Source organism: Cupressus sempervirens, chromosome 11 (genome assembly GCF_028749045.1).
Source record: "Cupressus sempervirens isolate cs-2001-9-10 chromosome 11, ASM2874904v1, whole genome shotgun sequence".
In the NCBI taxonomy this organism is placed as follows: domain Eukaryota; kingdom Viridiplantae; phylum Streptophyta; class Pinopsida; order Cupressales; family Cupressaceae; genus Cupressus; species Cupressus sempervirens.
In genome coordinates this window covers 613,432,538-613,446,974 of record NC_143128.1, presented here as the reverse complement: position 1 = coordinate 613,446,974, position 14,437 = coordinate 613,432,538, and positions in this window count along the sequence as shown.

Genomic DNA, 14,437 nt, shown 5'->3' with positions numbered 1-14,437 from the left:
TTAAGTGATAATAAACTCCATTCATCTAAGTTTGTCCAATATTGTTTCAAAGTCTTTTATGATAATTTAAAAGAGAGACAAATTCAAATGACACAACATTGGATATGGTCATAGAATTGTACAGGACAATTCAAGAATGCTAGAATGTTCTATTGGTTGAGTAGGACACATAAGCAAACTAGCATCCAACATGTGTGAAGTTTTTTTGAGGCTAGACATGGTAAAGGAGAACATGATGGTGCTGGTGCATGTGTGAAGAGAGCCCTTAGTAAAGAGCAATTAAAATTTGAGGAGAGAGCTAAATTCAAAAATGCACATGAGATTGTCGAATGGTGTAACAAATATTTATACATGGGCTCAAGTAAAAACTCTACAATTAAACGTTTCTTATACCTAGTTGAAGAAAATAATATCCCTTCAAGATATGATTGTGATACAATTAGTGGTTCAGCTAAATGGCATTCATTTAGGAGTTCATATTCTAGCACTTGGACTATATGGACTAGGGAGCTTGCTTGCTTTTGTCAATTTTGTCTTGCAGGTGAATGGGAAGAATTTGAGAATACAGAATGGGTTGAAGATTGGCAAAAAAGATCATTAGCACCTACTGACACACATTTTGAAGATGATATAGTAAATGAAGGCTAGAATGTTACTTTTGCATCAGAAGACTATGATCATATTTCAGACCTCATAGAACCTGGTATGCACAATTTAATTAGATTTTTTTGTGATCTCATGCTTCAATTTATATAATTTGCATATGTACACGAGTGATTAAAGTGTTTCTATACTTTATCTTATCTTGTAGGACATGTTTATGCTGTTATTGCACCTAGTGATAATGATGAACAGACTGAGTATTGGCTAGCTCGATGTGTGGAACCTAATAAAAAAATGACATGTCATCAAGTGGACGATGATGGTTTTGAGTATCTAATCGGGTCTATTGTTGTAGCTGGCACCTAGCTACGTAGATACCTAACAAGAAGAAATGGTTTGCCAGCATTTGAAGACTACCAAACCGAAAAGAAGATTTTACACTATTCTCATTTAGTTGTGGCAACAAATATCAAATTAGAAAGGTACAAAGGGAGACCTGCCAATAAGGTATTATGGAAAATTTCAATGGACGAGCATGAGACAATCATAGATGCATTGCAAAAGAGAGAGGATGCAGATAGTACAATGGGATGACTACATTTAAATCAAACACATGTAAGTTTTTTCATTATTGTATTATTTTTATATATATGTACTTATATAATTTAATTACATGTATGTTGTGTTGTCAATACCAATTTAGAGAACTTATATACATCTTATTTAGGTCTCAATTACAATTTATGTAAATTTAAGTGTTAAAGTGGATCGAACATCAACATCTTGTGCAATTTCACATAGTAAGTACATACAAATTACAAATATATATTTACATAGTTGAGATACCTTGAATATTAATTTATGTGTTTATTAACATGTGTGTTTTTGTTTTACATTTTTATTTTACAAGACCTCATTTGAAGAGATGCGTTCAACCAATTTTATGTTTCAAATGAGTTCAGTGAACTATAAATATATCATTGACATTGTCTTACATATATTGTGAAATATGTTGTACAAACTAATTCAAAAATGAGAGTTTACTTCTATTTGAAAGTTAAAGGTATGTGCACTTGATAAATTATTATAAATTAATTATCAATTTAAGTAATGACCTCCTATTTTGTTCTATTACTTTTACATTCAAGCATGTTTAATTTAATGTTTGTTTGAAGTTTCAAATTACTATTGATTGTAATATTAAAAACAAGTGACTTTCACATGATAATTTAAAGATCATTACTCATTGTATTGATTATATCTTTCATTACCAAACAACACATTAAGATCACTTACATGATGTACATTTTAAGGTATGTTATCCATACATGTGTGTCTTAAGGGGACATGGGAGTTCTAATAAGTCATTATGTCTGTTATACGTTATGATATGTATTCATATGTTTAAGTTACCACATAATAGGTCTTATTAGGTGATAATGAGTCTTACATTACCAAACAACACATTAAGATCAATTATGATACATTGTTAGGTACGTTATCATTACATTTTTTAATCGAGTAGGTCAATTTTATTTGTATGAATTATCTCAATGCATAAATTTGATGTGATATTTATCCAATAATGCTCTATAGATAGTTAAAATTATTGTTCATCTTGCATATATACTTACAAAATGTGTCATATGTTCATGAATAAAATATGTCAGAATAAAGAAAATGGTTTGAATATAGTTAAAACATGGTGAAACATAGTAATATATGTACTACATACACAAGCATGATAAGAAATCATAAAAAAATAGTACATGGTCTAACATACAGTTTTAACTATCCAGAACACAAAGTGTGTGTGTGTGTGTGTATATATATATATATATATATATATATATATATATATATATATATATATATATATATATATATATATATATATATATATATATATATATATATATATATATATATATACATCATAAAAACACAATCTATAGGTGCCAACAAGACCTAATCTATCTGATCAAATGTCCTCTTTGCTCCACATGAAGAGGACTCAGATGGATCATCATGTGTAATATGAGTCGTCTTGTCATGTCGGACACCCTGTGAGGTAGATGTATCACACTGTGTAATAAGAGGCACATCTCATCATGTACTTGCTTAATTGAAATAGGTCTCAAAATCTAGCTTGCAAATAAATTAAATATTCACTAAATAATAAAATAAATTATACCACATGAGATGGGTGTCCCTTAGTAACGGGAGGAGGCGCACTGTCAAAACTACCAAATGCAGTAGTGGTGAGGTCCTGTAATTTACAATACATACATTTTTTTAATTTGATTTTAGAGCATAATGAACTACACATTATGTACATAAATCACAATACTGACCTCAAATGATGATGTAGGTACCTCCATCTGGCTAAGTCCTATGCTCTCAGCAACACTCGTGGTGACGTACTCCTAAAATTATGGATACATAAACGTTTAGTCAAAATTAAATATACATGAGTATAATTACAATGTACATAATTTGTACACTACATTTTTTATACACTATAAATTAAACATGTATATATAATGTATATATCATACCTGAGTGGTAGCCAATGTCACAGATGTGTCTATAGGTATGCTAGCATGATAGTCATAAGATGGAGTTGAAAATAGACTATACCGAGGACTGTATGGATGAGTATGATATCCATGCTCCTGTTTGTAAAATTAAAACACATAAAATATATATACATGTGAGTCAAAATTGTCCAGATTATAAGTTAATAATAATGTACATACATAAAAATAATACAAATTATTTGTCTTTAGTCAAAAGTTCATACCGCATGTATTTGAGGCTTTGCCTCAGTGGTAACTGGAGTAGGACTTGTACTAACATCAGTATGTGTAGATTCAAACAATCCCTACAAAACCAAATAAAAAGAACATATGAGCACATGTTATTAAATTTGAATTTGAATGTACATTTTTACAGTGTAATTCAAAGTGCATACCATATAAGGGACGCCAACATCTGTAGGTGTCAAAAAAAGACTATACTGCCTCCTAGGAGGAATAGTGTCATCCATCCTCTGTTATTTGAAAAGTAAAAATTAATATAGTTAATACAATTACACATATATGTAGAAAGTAAATAATTATGTGCACTTTATATTTATATTGAAATTAAAATTTTACCTGCTGCTCTTGACTCTCTCCAGGCTCTCCCTGCTACATGAGGTCAACAAATGATGACACGTCTATCTCGTCACTACCATCACCATGGGCAACACATACATCATCATCAAAATCTACACCCTCAGCATAATGGCCATCGTGTGCTACACCAGGATCGCTCTGGGGGCCTGTGCATATGCCTCTACAGCTAGTACAAACATGTCCAAGTGGAGGAGCATGTACCGCCTACGTCCATTGCTATACTAAATTTCCCAAAAGGGCACTCAAATGGGTAAAAGTAGATGAAATCACATGATGATGGTGAGGAGTAGGCACAACAGGCACAGGAAGAGGTGCAAGGGGCTCAGCTCACTTGCGGTTTATCATTCTGTCACTCAGCTTTGCCCCAGGCCTATCCTGAGGCATCCCTTTACCAACCCCTTGAAATGCTTTCATATCAAAATAGTTGGGTTTCAAACCCAACTCAAACTCAGCCCATAAATTCCTAAGGAAGTACATGGGCACCTCACGATTAGCATGTGGTGGATGGTCAAATACCATCCACCACCACTCCCAAAAATGTGTTGCTATGCGCGGATGTGTACACCACCTAATAGAAATGTGAGGCTTCTTGTCACTAATTGGTTCACCCATCTTAGGGTTTACAAAATAATGTTGAAAATTTCCTTTACCTATATGTAGGTTATAAACCTCTCTATATGATAACCCATCAGAGTAGAAGGCACACATGCTTTCCCTCCATGATCTAAATGAATCGATGTCTACGTCAAAATGATGAATGGAGTCAACCACACCTTGCATGCTATTTGCAAGACATAGTAGGTGAGTGGGGGGGTGTGCCTCTCACATCGGATAGCCTCTATATCACTCATGAGGTCATTGAGGTTACACCTCATGGTCTCACAGAGCTCATCCGCAGTGGGTGGTGGAGGTGTGGGTGGGGCTGGAGGTGGAGGTGGAGGTGGAGGTGGAGATGGAGGTGGCAGAGGTGGGGGTATGGGAGGGGGAGGGGGTGGCAGTGGGTCCATCAAATATAATCTGCATATATATTTAAACAACATAAAACATAAAACACATCAAAAATACATCACAACATAATACATGTATGACAAAATTACTATTTAATAAAATTTAAATCTAAAATTTATCAACTAGATCTATATAAATGTGCATATCTTTATTAAAATTATACCAATTAAATTATAAATAAAGTTAAACACTTAAGTCAAATTAAACATTAAATACTAAATTTTTAAGTATGAACTGATTATGGATTATACATGTTCATGTCTCAGGATGAAACAAAGTTAAGATTATGACAAGGTTATGGTTTACAATTTTGTTATGTTAACAGTTTTCATGATGGCTAAGCTTAAGATTATTATAATGATTGTGATCCTTTAATGTTAGGGAACTTACCTAGGATTATGGTTTTAGTTACAATTATATTTACCTGTATCGGATATTTATTATGGTCCTAAGATGAGAGTTAAGGTTACAATTATCTAATGAAAGCTTAGAGATAGAATTATGAATTGATTGAAAAATATTTATGATTTTAGTTTGAATCCTAACTATTATCTACTTAGTTCTACAAAAAGTAGTTGGCTAATAAAAAGTATTCTCTAGAAAGGTGTCGAAAACACTCATGTCATAGAGCACATGCTAACAATTTCTCCATTGTTGATCAAATGATAGAATTATCAGCAGAAGTTTAGATTACATTGCACACAAACACTTGAGATGTTACAAGAAAATTGGGACAAGACAATGGCACTAATTCCAAAGGTATGTTTTGACTTCTTGTCACATTTTGGAATAACCATGTAAAATGCACCTTTGGCATTTACATTAGAAAGGGGGAAAAGATGTAAAGGTGAAAATATAAGAAGTTGCATATAATGTGTAAAGTATATTGAGTATATATGTATGGGAAAGCACCATCATATTATGTACATATACAAGTATTGAGATAAACATCTCTTACAAAAGCAATTTCAGAAGATCTCAAAAATAGAGTATGGCACCAAGTTAAAAACCTTCTTGCAAACTATAAGTGTAGATCATGTTAGGTAATGAACTAATTTACATGTGAACCCTATCCCTAACCATGTATAATAATCCTAATTCTAATCATAATCCATAATTCATTACCTTATGAAGCTTTGGCTATCCATTTTATTGCCAAAGTAATCCCTTGGCTATCCACGAAATGGTCCTAATAGATTTATATGGAAGACCAAATTGATTTAAATAAAATGAGTAGGAAGAAGATGAACTTACATCCAATATTCAAGGAGAGAATCTTTTAACATACTTGAATTCTACCAACCAAAGTGAGATAATTAGAGTTCCAGTTGTTGAGTTTTCCAAAGATTTTCTTATTGATATAAAGACACATTTCATTTATATGTTAGGGTTTACTACAGATGGAATCCCTAGGTACCTAACCACTTAATTATGAAATCTCCATCCAATACCATATTTACTACACAATGTAGGGGACTCAATATTTAGCCCCAATAAGATAGATGTAGAGACATAAATCTTACTACCAGATACAAAAAAAAGAAGTCCAATTTGATCATTAAATGACTCATGTTGCACTCTTCTAGCTTAAAAGGAATACAAATATATTATCAAAAAACTATGTACATTAGATACTTATTAATTATTTGGAGAGTAGATCCTCTAACTTTTAGAGACAACTGGTTATCTCTAAGGAGATAATGTAATGATTCAATGCTCAACAATAAAAAATAAAGAGGATTGAAGAGGACACCCTTTCATAATTGATCTAGAGAGTCCTAAAAATTATGATCTAACCCCATTAATTTCTTTACTAAAACCTTGACACCAATCATAAGAGAGGACACCATTTGAAATTTAATATTGAATGGAGGGCTTGCAACATCATCATAGTGAAACTCTATTCCACATTTTTGTAGACATTTTCATAATCAATTACTTCAGCATGCCTACACTCTATCCTAGAAATGTTTCTCAATCCAAAGTCTTCCAATAGGTTATCAAGTTCTCCAATATGCATAAATATCCTTAACAAAACACTTTTGTGTAGGGTTAATGGTCTTGGGTAGGATATCTTCTAGTCTAGAGGCTAAGACCTTGGAAATAATTATTTTGTATGATACGCATTTAGGAGTGTCCTATCTCTAATTTTTAATGAGATTCTTATCTCCCCTTGGGGATCAATTGATTACTTGACCTAGGGATTTTATGAGCCCTCTGTTGATCACTTTCAATTTTATGAGCCCTCCATTGATTACTTGACGTAGGGATTTCTCATTACTAAGTTTTTGGATGGAGGAGTTGATTTATGATAGAAATGGGTTTATCACTTGGAATAATGCATCTTCATTCTAGGAATGATGGTTCTCATTTTATCCCTATCTTCTAAATCATTTTGAACTATCATCGTCTTCTAACCAAAAAGATTGATAGTAAAATTAGGAAAAAGATCTTACTATATATATCACTAGGGGGTGGGTATTTCTTTTTATAGAATAAGGCAATATTTTGTTATGTGGCCTTCCATTCTGCAAAGGCAATAAACATTTAGGCTACCCATCTAAGGGTCTAGTCCGAGCTCGTACTCGCACTGATGTGGACACCTCCACCTCTTGATGGTCAGGGAGGGTTACTTAATTAGATGCCTAATTTGTTCAAGTCTCTTCTAATTTTTTTATGATGTATCATTTTGAGACCTTGATATCAATGTTTAATTAGTTTTAGGATTAGGGTTCAATTTGGTTTGTACTGTTTGATTAGGTTTACATGCTTAGGTTTCAATTAGGACAAGAGTTAATAAATTGAATTAAGTTGGTTCAATCTTCTAGGGTAATGGTTCAATTTGGTTAATGGTTGGGGAAAGGATTTTTAAGGTTAAATTCAAGGTTTCTACTCTTAAGTTGGGATATATAATTAGGTTTATGATCATGGTTTAATTCAATTTGGTTTATAAGTATAATATTAATTAGTTAAGGGCCAATGTTACCTTTCAATCTTAGGGTTTGACATTTATAAAATTAGTACTCAAGGTAAGATAGGAAAGTTATTTAATTATTTATATATTACTTGGTGTGGATTTTAGCAAATTAAGATTACTTAAGTTAAGATGATAGTAAGGGTTATGATTAGAGTTAAATTCAATACAAATTGACATTATAGAACTTTAATCCTGAATGACGCCCAGCCAAGGGATCCAAAGAACTAATCAAAAGTTTTACCAAGCAAGCAATAACATACACACAATAATTTACATTTATAAAAAACATAAGAGACTGCATTCCTTAATGAGCACATTTACATTTCATTTTTAAATAATTATAAACTACTAAAAGTAAAATAAATAACGTGTCCACATGAAAGTTCATATTAACTACTTCTGTTCAATCCATTTAAATAATTTATATACATTTGTTCCGAATGCCACTTGGCAAATTAATTCAGAATGCACAATCATCCACTGTACATGTCATAGGATATGAAAGGCTGAAAGAATATACATTTATAAAATAGTTTACATCATCAATTTTCGATCCATGAAACAAAGTACAATACAATTTAAGTAAAATCATTTTAAATACTATAATTTTTTTGTTTGGATCCCTTGGCTAGCTGTTATGTGATTAAGTATTTTATAATATGTTTAGGGTTTTATTTATATGGTTAGGTCGAGATTATAGTTCAAACAATAAATTTAAGTCGAAGTTATAGTTAAAACAAGGTCGAGGTTATATGGTTTTAGGTCGAGGTTAAATAGTTAAAACAAGGTCGAGTTTAAATAGTTTAAACAAGGTCGAGGTTATATGGTTTTAGGTCGAGGTTATATTTATTTGTATAATTACATTTTTAAACAATAAATTTACATCTAATCTAATCATTCAACATTGTAATAAATACATAAATTAAATACATTTCAAAACATCTAAAATAATAATTTTTTAAATAAACATTTAAGAAACTATATTTTAATTAACAAATACAAAAATTTAAACATTTAAGTTCATTAACAATGTAAATTTACAATTTTACGTACATATAAAAAGTGAAAAAACAAATAATTAACATACATATTAAATTGAAAATTGAAAAAAAAAAGTAAAATAGTATAAAACATATTAAAATAACTGTGTATCAAAAACTAGCAAGAAGGGGTTAGTCGGTAGGGCTAAGAAACGGGCTCCCGTATGCGTCTCTAAGTGGGCTCCCATTTTTGAGGTCATGAAAATGACCTCTAAAATGCCAAAAATGTGGCTTATAATAGTTTTACAAATCGGGTACCCAATTTTTAAGAAATCGGGTACCCGATTCTCAAAAAGGCGGGTGGCTGATAGTTAAGCGGATCGGGCACCCGATCCTTTTTAAATATTGGGTGCCCGATTTTTAAAATTCGGGTCGGGTGCCCGAAGGCTAATTTTAGAAATGAGTACCTGATTTTTAAAAAATCAGGTACCTGCTTCTGAGAAGTAAAATTCCGTGGATTTGACTTCCACAGAATTGCGACCCAACTTCTTGTGGTCACCCTAGGATTGAGTTAAAATAGATTAGAAGTAAGAACAACAACAAAGGTAGTGTTAATGATTTTTTTACAAAATTCAACCAATAAATCAATAGAACCACATGATGGATAAAGAAAACCATTACAAGTTTGAATCCAAACATTTGGTGTATCATAAAAATCACATTGCAATCCTTTCATAAAAATATTTTCTTCTATAATCATGTTAACTAAGTAGGTGGGATCGACAAGACAACCACGAGTGGGTATCTCAACAATCTTAGCATAAATATAAAGGGGACCATCAAGAGATTTAATAGTCTCAGAATTATTGAAGGTAATCAAAATTTCCCAAGGTTATTTTTTCTTAGGTTGTTGTCAAGGTTTACATTGAGGCTTCAATTTAGGCTTAGGTTTCAATTGAGGTTGAGCTAAAATTTGAGATTGAAGCTGAGGTTGAGATGGAGATACAAATTGAACCATATGCTCCACTTGATTAACAACATGATTAAGATCATCCATATTTGAATCATACAGAATACCAATAGATGATGGTTGAGCAATAGTATTAGTATCATGTGTAGGTAAAGGATTCATATAGATTTGAAGATATTGATTCTAGGAGGAGGAAAAATCTTATTCCCACTACGATAAAAATTATTAGTAGATAAAACATTAGAATCAAGTAAGTCTTGAATCTTATGTTTTAAAGAATAACATTTCTTAGTATCATGATCATTCTAATGATGATATTGACAAAAGATTTTAGAATCAAAATATTTAAACGCCATTGTAGCAAATAAAATGGATCAAATAGGAGATAAAGTTCATATTAGTAGTTAACAACCTATTCATAATAGAATCTAAATACTCATGAAGACGAGTAAACATACAATTTCATTAGAAAGAAGTGGATGCAGAAGTGGCATTATGGGATGCAACAACAACTTGATCAGCAACTGCATTTTCTTGTTTATTTATCTTGACATAGTTGTTGAATTTTTGAACTTTATTTGGATTAGGAGTAGCATCACTTTTATCAAAAAGAATAGGAGACATTAGAGTGGTGCTCTCAAATTGACTCACTTATAATGGTAATGATGAAGCACTATACAAAGTTGTTGAAAAGAAGTAAATTTAGTAAGTAGGATCTTATCTCTAATATCCTTTTACAATTTTGAAATATTATACATACATTGAATATCAATATCAGGAACAAAATAGGAAATATGAACATGCAAATGCTTAAATCTACCAATAAATTTAGCCAATTTTTTTTTTAAATTTTTTGTTTAGAATGCATCAAATCCATCAAAGATACCTATAGGGAAATGCTGTTTTGAAATTGTTGAAGAAAAGTATTGGCAAGTTGAGGAAGTGAATAAATAGAATAAGGAGTCAAGGAACAAAATCATTTTAATGCCTTGTCATGAAAATTTTGAGCAAACAACTTAGCTAAGATCCTATGATCATGAGCATAAACACCAAAGAGGATTTGAAATGTTTTAACATGATGAACAAAGTCTCCATTACCATTATAATTCTCAGGATTAGGCACATCAACATGCTGAGGAATGGAGTATGAATAATATCCTGAGATAAAGGACTTCCCATGTCAGACATAGGAATACTAAACTTCTTTTGAGTCAAGGATACAAGTTGTTGTTGTAAATATGACATAGTTTGAGCCAAATTGAGTAATGTGGAATCATGAGAGGAAATAGGAGGAATAACAACATTATAAACACTAGGTAAAATGTAAGAAGCTACAAAAATGAAAGACACAACTAGAGGAACACTAGGAACTACAGTTTGAAGAGGAGTAGAATAAGTAAAAAGGACATGATGATAAGAAGGTTCTGAGGTAGGAAGGGAAACATGAGGAAAACTCAAAAATGAAATAGTCATAGTCACCAAAGAAGGAGTATAGTTAGGAACACTAGGGAAAGGAATGAAAGAAGGTTCTACACTAGTGACAGGAGAATCAACTCTGAATCTTGAGATTCTTGAGCTAAATATTTAACATTGGAATGCACAAGGTGAGTAATACCACACAAGAGATTAACACCTTGATCACTATCACAAAAAAATCTCTTAAGAGCCTTTATAACTTGGATAGAATCTTAATTATGGTTTTCTTGAATAAGCCAATTACCCATTTTATCAAATTCAGTTAAAAGCATTTTGACTTATTTAGGAGGAACTCTTAAAGAATCATTCGCATCATGAGATGAGGGAGCAGAGTTTTTCTCTATAAGAGGATTAGACTCATGAAGAATCAAAGTTTCATCCAGAATCCTAAGAAAACAAGAAGAAAACTTAGCCTCAAAGGTACCCATAAGTCTAAAATTGTATCTAACCCTAACCCTAAGATTAGAAGAAGGACTAGAAGTAATAAAGCTCATAAACCAATGCAATGGAAATAAAATAAACTAATAAAACATCATAAATATTTTTTTATTTTGGAAGAGATTTTGCAAAAACCAATTTTATTTTTATTTTTTTAAAGGCAAGAGCATAAACTAAATCTAATCTTAATGCAAATAAAGACCTAACAAATATAAAAATGAAATTAACATTGCAAAACATAATAGGGCATCTAATTCATTGGCTTGCATAGCTTCAACGAGTTTTTTATTCATGGATCTCCCAAGTTTGATGAAAAGGGTATCCAAATCTACTCTTTAATTTGTTGTTCCACACTTGTATCTACAAGAAAAATTGTTTTTTTTTGGATGTGGGATTTCCTTGGTAAAACCCTAGTTTGAAATCAATCCTGAAATGTAATTGAAATTGCAATATAAATAAACAAAGTAAATGGAACTATTCACCTTGCTTATATTGAAATCCTTGTAGAGGATTCAAATCCTTAAAGCCACAAGTATATATGCTCCAAATGAATGTAGAAATGTATGTTAGATGTTTCAAATGAATGAAATTACATCTTCAACACCAATCTTGAATGTATCTTTGCATAGGAAAAGACTTGGATGAATGCGGATGGAGAAATATTCAACAAGAGGGCTCCATAGGGATTGAATCCTTCAATAGGTAACAATGGTCCTTCTTGATGAATTGGATCTTGAATGCTTGAAAACTTGAATGCATGGTAGATATTCACTTCATAAAATAATGGATGTAGAAAGGTAATAGTCTCTATGATGCCATAATGTGTCTTAGAGAAAAATGAGAGGAGGCTTGCTTATATAGAGATCTAGGGTACAAACTCCTAGAGAAGGATGACATGGGAGAATTAAATCACAATTAAACTTAACCCCTTATAAATAGACCTAGATTAATTTCAATTTAAGGGTATACCATTTCAAAACCTGAAACAACTGACCCAGAAGCAAGAAAAAAGAATCTTTCCAAAACCCAATATCTTGAAATTGAAAATTGGACCAGGGGTTAGGGATGAGTTCAACCTAGCCATAGATCAAGGTCAAGGTCATGCTTGAACCAAAAATTCAAAGTCCTCATATTCATAGAGAAAGTTTTTAGAAATAGGCTAGAGAGAGAGAGAGAGAGAGAGAGAGAGAGAGAGAGAGAGAGAGAGAGAGAGAGAGACGCAATAGATAGAAAAAATAGCTAGATCCATGCAAAGACCTATTCAAGGTGCTTGACATGACCCTAGATCACTTACTTGGAGGGTTAAATAATGTTAACATGCAAGTGCTTCCATTTTAAGATGATACTATGTCTAAAGATCCCTTTAAATATCCATACAACTTCTACAATTTATTTTGCATGGTCCTAAAGTGACTTAAGGGTTCACAATAATATATCGTAGGAACCATTATGACCAATTATGGCCCCTTAGAATATGATAATGTGTGATAAGGGTCATTATAGGGTTTTAGACTAATAAGATATTGCCTTATAAGTTAAATTATTTTAATTTAATTATTGAGTTATTATCTCTTGTTTACTTGAGCTAAACTTTGGGAATATAATAATTAATAATTTTATTAATTATTATCATGCAACCTAGGTTTTTCTTGTTAGGGTTTTGATCTCCTTTATAATGATTGATCTCTTTTTTAATTTATTAATTCACTTTAGATAATTTACTAATCTTTTTTTGCTCATCAAGAATGTCTCGTCTATGGATCTAGGAATTCCAACTTCCATAGGTTTTGCTTCTTTCTTTTTCTAACACGTGTTTGCATGTAGGTAATTCTTTGGAGTTGTGGGGCTGATCTTTCATCAACATCAACATGGTATCAGAGCTCCAGATCTTCATGCCCTTGTTATTTTTATGAGAAGTTGGTTTGGCTTGGGGTCACAATTTTTTGGTGCACTTTGAGCCCAAATAGATATTACTGTTGAGCTCAAAGCTCCCAAAAATCCATGTTCTCATATAAAATTTGTCCAATTTGGACACAGTTGGAATTTGAGGCTAAGAAGTATTTCTTTTAGATTGGGTGCATTTCCCAAGGCAATGACTTTCTATTTTTTAGCACATTTCCTGAGATGGAAATTTTCTAAATTTTTGTACGAAAAATCAAAGTTTTAATGCATTTCTCGAAGCGATTATTTTGGTATTGAACTAGCACACTTATTGAGTTAATTTTTGCTATTTATGAGCATGCTTCCTAGTCTACAATTTTTTTCTTTCCAGCTCTTTCTTAGGTCTACATGTGATTTTTTGGTGATAACTTGCTCATCCTAGCTCTATTTTTTTATCCAAAAGAAGCATCAGAAAGTTGATTCTGAGCTTGTCATGATGGTGTGTAGTTTATCTACATTTTTGTTGCTATTTGGTGGCCTATTTTGTTTATCAAAGTTAGAAGTTCTATTTTACACTCTGAGAGACATATTTTTAGACATTCTATTTTCTAGATTCTGCTCCATGCACATCCCATGAATAGTGTTTTGCTTTTCTGCATTCTAATGGATATCTTGGTCATTTTAGGTATGGGGATAAATTTAGTATTTTAGATGTCTTTTAATATGTTTTACTATCTATTATATGAGTCTTATGTCTCTTTTGATCTTTGTTGACATCCTTTTGTAGTATTTTTGCAAATGCACTGAGATAAAGTGCCACTTTATTGCATTTCAGGATCTTGCACATCTTTGTGCTTTGTTGTACTCACACTACTTTATAAAGTACCTTGGGAGGTTTCATGTTGGCCATACTAATTATCTTCAT